The sequence below is a fragment of the Brassica oleracea genome, chromosome C7 (assembly GCF_000695525.1).
Source record: "Brassica oleracea var. oleracea cultivar TO1000 chromosome C7, BOL, whole genome shotgun sequence".
NCBI lineage: Eukaryota > Viridiplantae > Streptophyta > Magnoliopsida > Brassicales > Brassicaceae > Brassica > Brassica oleracea.
Window position 1 is genome coordinate 30,244,735 of NC_027754.1, and position 9,333 is coordinate 30,254,067.

Here is a 9,333-nt window from a genome sequence, read left to right on the forward strand (position 1 = left end):
AAAAAACACTCTCCTTTACAAAACTCACTTTTGCAGGTTTAAACGAAGACGATGAGACTTTCGAAAACATTTCATAGTCTGCGTCAATACCAAGCAACAAGATAAACATTTAATTACAATAAAAAACACCTTCATGTATTGATTCCTTACTAAAAAACAAAAATAATTCTACAATAGAAACGGCGCCTTCATTTCAAATTCACAGCGGACAACTAAAAAGCTCGAAAAAGAAACATCTATTTTTTTGGTCAAAGATAAACAGTTATTCGATTTCCCTCACCACCGAGAAAAAGAACATATATGGTCCGATTTTATAACTCCAAGCCCATTTAAACTATGCATTTATCTTAAACTTATGTTAAATTTAAAATCTTTTACGGCCTAACAATATATCTTCGTTTCAGACGATATGATTCATGCAATTATGACAAAAAGTTAGCAAAAAAGTTTGCATTCGATCCAAGTAGTCTAATTGTCACAACAAATGGTAAATAAAATATCCTACTCAACAACCCCGCGCTTGCGCGGAGATCCGCCCCTAGTTGGAAATATAGGACACTTACAACTTTGATTTGTCACAATAAGATTTTGTCTAAGTTTTTTGTCCTATTAAGATTATAATTAATGTTAATACGATTATACCCTTAGATTATTGAAATTTTAATTTAATTAAAATATAGAATGTTTATTAATTAGATTTATTTATAACTGTTTTTACATTAGAGATAAAAAGAAAAATCAAAAGCATTATCAGTTACGTAATTGTGTCTGTTTCATTCTTTCTTCTTCCATAATTCAAGGCACGACATTTTTTTACAAATACCTTTATGAGGTTTATGTTCTCATCTTCTTCTTTATCTTCTCAGATTATTGTCTCCATCTTTTACTTGATATCCTTCTTAGCCTCTTTGATTTCGCATTGTGTCATGTGAAGATGGTTTATAGTATCTTCGATTTTTTTCGTATTTTATTTGATGGGTGATTTTCTTTTGTTCTTGATTTGATCCTTTGTTAAAGGCGGCCATTAAATCGGAGTCACCAAAATTATTCACGTTTTTAAGTTTTGAAAGCTTGAAATTGGAAGATACATGCTAAATCTACAAATTTAAACCATACCCAGCAAAAAAAATGCAAAAATAATGGACGAAAATCAATCAAAGAAAGCATGGCGGCTCTGTAAAATATCTCTGTAACCCTAAAAACTGTTGAGGAAGATGATGACTTATTTACGGTTATGCCATTAATGAAAATAAACACTAAAAAGAGCAAAATGCACTTCTTGACGATTGAACCTCACAACCGCGCAACATAAACATACCCAATTCCCACTAGGCCGCTTCAATAAATGGTGATCTATATACAAATCATTAAGTAATATAAACAATTTTCTGAAAATTGAAAAAAAATTTTAAAATTAATCCACGATTAATCGGTATTTAGTAAAGATATTTAAAAAAATATGGAACTTCCATATTTTTGGTTTAGACTAAATTTATTAAATTTATTAAAGATATTAAATAAAATATTCTTTGAAAGATTTAAGATAGATTTACTTTAGATTAAGAAAACATCTTCAACTGTATATGGAAGTTTCCATATTTTCCGGATTTACCTAGAATATGTATACTACCTACGCAGAACAAAATATAGTAGGCGAGAAACATATTCTTCTTTAAGGCGTCATATAAGGTAAAGGGTAGAACATGTTATGGCATGTAATGTAGCCGAGCTATATCATTGAGTTGTAGCTATATGGCGTTATCAAGTTGTAGGTAGACTGAAGACATCTTTCTTGATTATAACATAACCAATTCTAGCTTTGTTAAAATATACAAGAAATATTAGTTTACGTTATATATATCCTTGATATATCTATGTTTAAAACTTAGAATCGAATTTATAGACTATGTAGATTACTATAATGTGTATTCTAACTATATGTAGAAGATAAAGTAAAATATGATTCTAGTTTTTTTTTTAAACAAATTAAACATATATATTGTCATACTTATGTTTCCAATAGTTTTCATATTTTCTTACATTTTTAAAATTCAGTTTACTATTTTTTCCATAAAAGAAGGGTAAAACATGTCCAGAATTGCCAAAAATATCAGAATTCCTAAAATGACAAACAAAAGTTCAAAGCGTCCTTTTTTTTCCAATTCTCCCCATTTTTTACTCATCATTATTTTTTGTGTTTGTATAGTTATTTTTACTATTCTTTTTCCAAAGCAATAAATATTACACATTATGGATATTACTTGTTGGTAAAGATTGGAGATGTCAAACAGGTTTATTCATCTCGTTCCGTCCCGTACCGCAGCAGGTTAGTTGTCGAGCGGGTTACAGCGGGCCTGTCCCGCGCGGGCTGCGGTCTTCAAAATGCCGGCTCGAACCCATACCGAAAAATATATAGGCCTTCGTGGGCCGTCCCGCGGGACTCCTCCTTATCAAACCGCCTACTACAATTACTTTCATGAATGTTCAAGTAGAAGAGTTGTGTAAGAGAGTTGAAGAGAGCTCATTTACCTTCACTAAAGACTTATCAAAATCAATGCCACAAAATTCCGTTTGTGCTTGTGTTCTTGAGTTAAAAGCCTGATTTTGTTATCAGCATAAGCTTTTGTTGAGTTTGAATCTGATTGAGTTGTTGTCTTTGTAATAATTTGGCTCAAGTGTTGTATGTTTTCATCAAACCATCTCTCTTTTTAATTATTTGGATTGCAAAAAAAACATGAATCACTTTACCAAATTATACAAGTGACGTGATATACAACTAACTTTTCTCCTAAACAACACCATTGTAACCAAATTTAATTTAAGAACAACACCATTCACAGTACTTAAAACAAAACCAATCAACTTAAACAAGAAATATCACATTGTAATAAAGCAATTCATAGTTGTATGTAATAAAAAGAGAAAACCAAATCAAAACACCACCAGAGCTCGAATCGTCATCGCCGGAGCTGGAATCTTCATCGACGGAGCTCGAATCATCATCACCGGAGCTCGAATATGTTTTCTGGGGGGAAAGTCACAAGAATCGCTTTTTTTCTCACTTTCGTTCTCATTTTTTCAGGTAAAATCAAAAATTAAGAAAAATTTGCGGGTCCATGTAATCCCGCATGACCCGTTTCAGCCCATCCCGAAAGATCCAGTTCCGCAATGACCGCGGGCCTAAAAAATCTCGTCCCAATACCGTACCGCGACAGTTCTTTACGGGCCATGCACACAGTCCAGATCCATGATTGCCATCTCTAGTAAAGATGCAAAGAATATGGAAACAGTTAACCATAAATTGACAGTTTTGCATCTCTTTTAATTTTTAATTTGTGTATATTGGTTTTAAAGATAGAAACGGATAAAAGGAAATGAATCATTTGAGAATCCAAGTGATAATTTTTAAAAATTTCCGTAGAGATAAGAGTATTTGGGATTTTTTTTTTAGACATATATAATTGAAACGGAAATTTGGGTAATAAGAGGGATTTCAAAACAGTCAGCTAAACTTAAAAAAAAAAAAGATAAGGGGGATTATTGGTAAGTGAATTCTCATGAATTTTGAAAATTTTGAGATTCCATTGTTATTGGTTCTTGGATTTCAAAAATCTTAGCAGAATCCATTGTTCTTGGTTTAAGAAATTTCAAAATCCATTCAAATCCTTTGTTATTCAAAAAGTTTAGTTATTATTGATTTTCTAATTCCAACAAAATCTTGTGTTATTAAAAGATGAATTCTATTCATTTTTACTCAGAAGACTCAACTTTCAAAATATCATATGTAACCTTGTGATTTTCAAAATTCATGCGATAAAAAACAAGAAAAAAAAATGTTCTTACCAAATATCTATTGCACCTTAAATCCAAATTATATGTCCAAAACTATAATTCATTACATTTATATGCTTTAGCATTTTTGAATATATAATTATTTTTATAAATAATTATCATTTTGAATATAAATATTAATAATTACAATTATAAATATTAATAGTTTTAAATAATTTTTTAAAAAATAGTTTCAAAAAAAATTTGAATTTCAAAAAAAATCAAGGGGTAAAATCGTCTTTCACCTTTTTCATGAAATATTTTTTGGTCATTTTTCTCTTTGAATGCTCTTTTTCTGACAAAAACTATAAAATGGTTATTTAAGAAAAATTATCCATTTTTGTATGTATCACTATTCTTTTCTTTTTAATTTGAAAGAAAAAATAAATAATAATGATATATGATTTAGAAAATAAACAAATTGTATATTTAATTTACAAAAAGAATGATAGAAAATAGATAATGCAAATTCATGAAAATCTATACTAATCCAAAAAAGTTATGGTCAAATTTCATAAGTCAATGTATATAAATTTTCACAATCCACGTATCTTTTAAAATCTATCAACTCTTAAAATTTACAAACTCTATACAAATTCATCTTCCAATAACCCCTAAGTTAAGGTTTTAATTGGGTTGGAATAAATATTTCAGCTAATTTAAGAGAACAAATAGGGAAGTTCCAAAATTTCGGAAGACTTTAAATAAGGAAAATCGAGGTTTAAATATTTAAATAGAAAATATATTTAATACTCTCTCCGTTTCATATTAAGTGTTGTTGTAGAGAATTTTGATCGTTACAAAATAAATATCGTTTTCGACTTTCAATGCAAAATTTATTAATGTTATTCACAAATTTATTTTTTTATTGGTTGAAATATGGTTAGATGTATTGGTAATTGTGTTTTTATATAGAAAATATACAAAATTAATTGTTTCCTTAATCTCCGTGCACTTTTTTCTTTTTATATTTGTAACGGGAAATGAAATAATTTCTTAGCACAATTTTATATTTCCTGAATTCATACGATTCGTATTATTTATATCATATAAATTAAAATGATTTATTTAGTTTTAACTTTGACCTTTTCTGTTGAACTCGTTGTTATCCGCAACCTTTGTATTTGTGTGCGTGAATGTTGTTTTGTAGCTAGCAGAGAATTTGATTTGTATAAAGAAAGAAGACAGACGAAAACGTGGGTGTAGTACGAAAGAAAGAAGACAGACAAAAAAAATCAATTTCCTTTATTAATTTCATTTAGTTTTAAAATGGGCTTCTCAAATGTTTTTAATCTTTATTCATTTTTTGCAGGAGTTCCACCAGTGGGTGTGAGACAGGTCCATCCTTTCCGATGTTAGCGTTACCACTAGTTACCACGTTCACACTTGCACTGAACGTCGGCACAGCACCGTTGATATTGTTGATAGACACATTTAGTGTCCTAAGCATAGGTAAAGTGGTAAGCTCTGTCGGTATATTCCCGGTGAGGTTGTTATTAGAAAGATCGATCGTTTCCAAAGAAGTAAGCTTAGCAAAACTCGGAGATATCGTACCCGTGAGCTCAAAACCCCATAGGTTAACCACTGTAACATCACTTCCGGAACAAGTAATCCCGGTCCAGCTATCACACGGATCATTCCCTGTCCAGCTCATGGCTAGCATCACCGGATATCCAAAGGACTCAGCTATAGATAGCAAGGTCTCGACACGTGGATCACACGGAGTACCAGGAGTATCCAGACAGAAGCTATTCCCGTTGACTATTGGAACAAAAGCGTCTGAGTTCTCGAACAACGGAGTCGGTCCTTGAAAGTAGTTATTATTTAAATTCGCGACAATGAGCGATTTGAGACCGGTAAACGACGGTGGGACGACGCCAGTGAGCATATTATGTTCTACATTGAACAATCTCAGATACTGTAAACCGGAGAGATCAGGGATCGGACCGGAAAAGTCGTTGTCTTGCAGATCAACCTCGACGAGATTGGATAGTTTCCCGAGATCCTGAGGGAGAGTCCCGGCGATCCATTTCTCTCTGAGCAGGATCCTTGTGATGCGGTTGCTTTCGCCACATATGACGCCGTCCCATTTGCAAGGGTCAGGGTCCGACCAGTGAACGTCTGATGTGAGGTTCAGGTAGGATTTGAAGGATTGCATGATCGTCGCATCGTCCTGAGAAGCGGCGAAATTGAGGAGGGAGAGGAGGAGACAGAGGAGGAAAAGATGAGAGCTGGTCATTTTCGTCGGGAAGAGTGAAACTGACTACTCGAGAGACAGAGGAGAGAGTGTTGTGTGTGGACTACTCGAGAAGAAAGAAAGTGTTTGTTCGGGAGGGAGAAACTGCTCTATTAATAATTTTGATAAAACAGTATAAAATGGGGAAAATATTCATAGTCAAAACAAATGAGATTATCTGCTATGTTAATGTTTGTATATATCCTGAATGATCATATTTCAAGTAAGAAGATCGAAACTATTGACTTGATTGAATGCAAATTTGGTAACTCTCTGACCACTTCTATGGTAAGAAGGAAACATATAAAAAATCTATGCATCAAGATGAGAAAAAATGATATGGTCTTTGATTTATTATTTTCTTATCTATATCTCATTTTTATGCTGTATAAATATTACAAATTATAAAAAATATTACAGACCATTTTATAATTGTCTGATAAAAATTCACGTATGATTGTATCATATATGACAATTTTTGTATGTATTTCTATTATTAATTTTTTCGGCTCCAACTAATAATTAAGGATAGAAATACAACCATATTTTTTAGGTAATCTATAATAATAAAATTACATTTTCTGCATTTTCCCGCGTGCACGTCGCTCTGGAGAGAGGGGTGTTTTGCGCCACGTGTCGCGACATCAGAGCTCCTGCGATTTTTGCTCCCCGGCGCTCTTTGATCTATCGAATATTATCTGGGCTTTTATTACAATAGTTAGAGTAGGCCCATACATTGAGCCATATTAGAGACCCATCCAAAATTAGGTTTCGCCTTCCTCTTCCTAATCCTCTTGCACGTGCGAAGTCCACGATGAAATTCAGACTTTAAGCGCCTATCCGAATTCAGTAACGTCTCACCAATCCATAAATCATTTCTTTACTCCTTGAGTTTTTCGTTATTACAACTCAAACGATATCCAAAAGCAATTTTTTCGTAGCAACCCATCCGAGAATGGCTAATTCCTTCATCATTCTTGCGGAATTGAAAAACAGGGACCAGTCTCTGCAAGGTCGTCCGATCCGTTCACCCTCTCGATCACTCTCTAACTTTCGTTATCATCTCCTTGCTACTTTCGATTTCAAAATTTTAGTGTTTTGTTCTTTATTTTCTTGTTGTGGAATAGTGTTGGAGGATCAAAGGATTGATCTTTTGGTTTTAACACGTTTGATTATAATTTTCTGCGCAGGAAGATGACAGGCTTAGAGTATGTGATCAGTGATGCTACTGAGATTGTCCCGACAAGATTATATATGCTGACGTATAATATCGATGCAAACGTATAACAAGGTTATATCGATGCTAACGTATAATATTGTGGATGGTACAATATACCAGGCTCCACAGCTTTGTAGTGTCTTTGCAGCTCGAGTTGTATGCTTCTTCATCCTTTCTATTTATGTTCATGTGTTGCTTGGAGGGCATAGACTAAGCGAAGGTTTTTTTTTTAGTTGCTGCTAAAGTATTTTTTGTTTTCTTCTCTTTCTCCTTTAAGGTCGGACTGTTATTAATATTTAGATGGTTTCTCTGCAGCTGCATTAAAGTTGGGGACGATTAGGCAGGGTAAGATTTTGTTTTCTTTAATAAGTTGGTTCTGTCTCAGTTTCATGTGATTAAATATTTTCTGCTACTAAGAGTTAGTTTCAAAGTTTGTTGCAAGCTCGACTAGCTATGTCCACAAGACCGGACTGAGAATTATATGTTTTTTGTATCAACTGCATGTAGATGCAAATGTAAAATAACTTTTCATTAACTTAGGAAGCTCATATCTGAACAGATTTAATTTATCAAGTACTTTAGAATCTGTTGTTCTTTGTTGTCCATCTTTGGTATGCTGCAAGCTTCTGTGATATGATCTATGGTTTTCAGTTGATTGCTAAAAACCAGAAAAAGCCTTCTGAGACAAAGCCCCCAATGGTACACAATCTTTCACACCACTTTCTTCCGGTAAATATCACCAATAAAAAATATTGTTTTTTCCTCAATTGGGTTTTATGGGTGTGCTCTGTAACAGAGGAATTGAATTTGATGTTTTTAGATTCATCAAAGATGATGTTTTCGTAGAAATCAGGAGCAACCCACCTTATATAAGAAAAAAAAAAGAATTGAACAGTATCTATGTCGAAGAAGTCAAGAGTTCTTTGAGCAACGCGTTTCTTCAGGCCGATATTTCTTTAGCAGAGGACCGCAACAGAGGCTCTTTTCTCAGGCTTTTCTTCCGGTACCTCGGCTCTTGCTGCCCTTATTTTTGGAAGGTATGTTTGTTAGCTTCGACTAAACCCATCTTCAGAATCACTAAGATTCGATTTTAAGTGAAGGTTTGTTTCCTCATGATTGTTGTTCTGTTTTTGCACCAGACACTTAATGGTTGCAAATGCAGCAGATGGCAGAGCCGTTCTCTGTAGGAATGGTGAAGCCATAGACATGTATCGAGACCACAAACCAATCTACTTACCGTAAAGAAGAAAGTCTAAGGAAGTGGCGGCTTCAACGATGTCAGTTACTTAAATGGCATAGTGATTGGGACATGTAACTACCACGAGGGTCACGATCTCCACTCTTAGCAGAGCCAGGAGATCAAAAAGATACATTTAACAGAGGAAGAGAAGTTTCTAATAATGAGATGCGACGAGATTTGGGACGTTTTGACAATTCAAAAGGTTTTTGTATCGTTAGGTGTGAATTACGTCGATCATGATGACCCGATAACGCTTGCTTTGAGGTCTTTAAGGCTAAAAAAGTTAGATAACCTAACAGTGGTTGTTTGATTCTTGTCGGCTGATGACATAAGAGCAATAGTCGCTCCTCCGGTGGAGGATCAACGGTGTTGTATTTTTCTCAGAGATTGAGGGCCTTATTTGATGGTTGAATGAAAAGATAATGACATTCCCTTTTGTGTTCTTGGCTGAGCTTTTTCTTGCTTTTGTATATTTGGGGTCTGTATCTAACTTCGAGTGTCTACGTGCCCAAGTTTTGTGTAAGCGGTTATTTGTTCGTGCATGGATTGAAAGTTTTTTTTATGTACGTGGTCCATTTAGTTTGTATAATTACATGGATTCCAGTTTATGAAAACAAAGTAGATTTGTATGCTTGGTCGCTAACTACATACATTTCCAATTTGTATGCTTGGTCAGTCGCTATTTTGTCCACTTTCTGAAGTAAGAAAATAGTTTTGTAATATGAACATTAACAATATACAATATTATACACGTGAGAAACCAACACTTGTCCAACATGAAAATAGTTTTACAAATTTGATTACTTT

At 33.6% G+C, this 9,333-nt stretch overlaps 1 long non-coding RNA gene across 2 annotated transcripts; it reads left to right on the top strand.

Moving 5' to 3' along the window:
• The first annotated feature begins 7,264 nt into the window (after window positions 1-7,264).
• Window positions 7,265-9,046, top strand: LOC106304989. Of its 2 annotated transcripts, none has more exons than XR_001262889.1 (3): window positions 7,265-7,985; window positions 8,107-8,323; window positions 8,426-9,046. It is a non-coding gene; the product is annotated as an uncharacterized LOC106304989 (long non-coding RNA). The 2 variants fall into 2 exon arrangements; XR_001262890.1 differs by having other exon boundaries at window positions 7,265-7,442; window positions 7,602-8,323.
• Window positions 9,047-9,333: the final 287 nt, after the last annotated feature.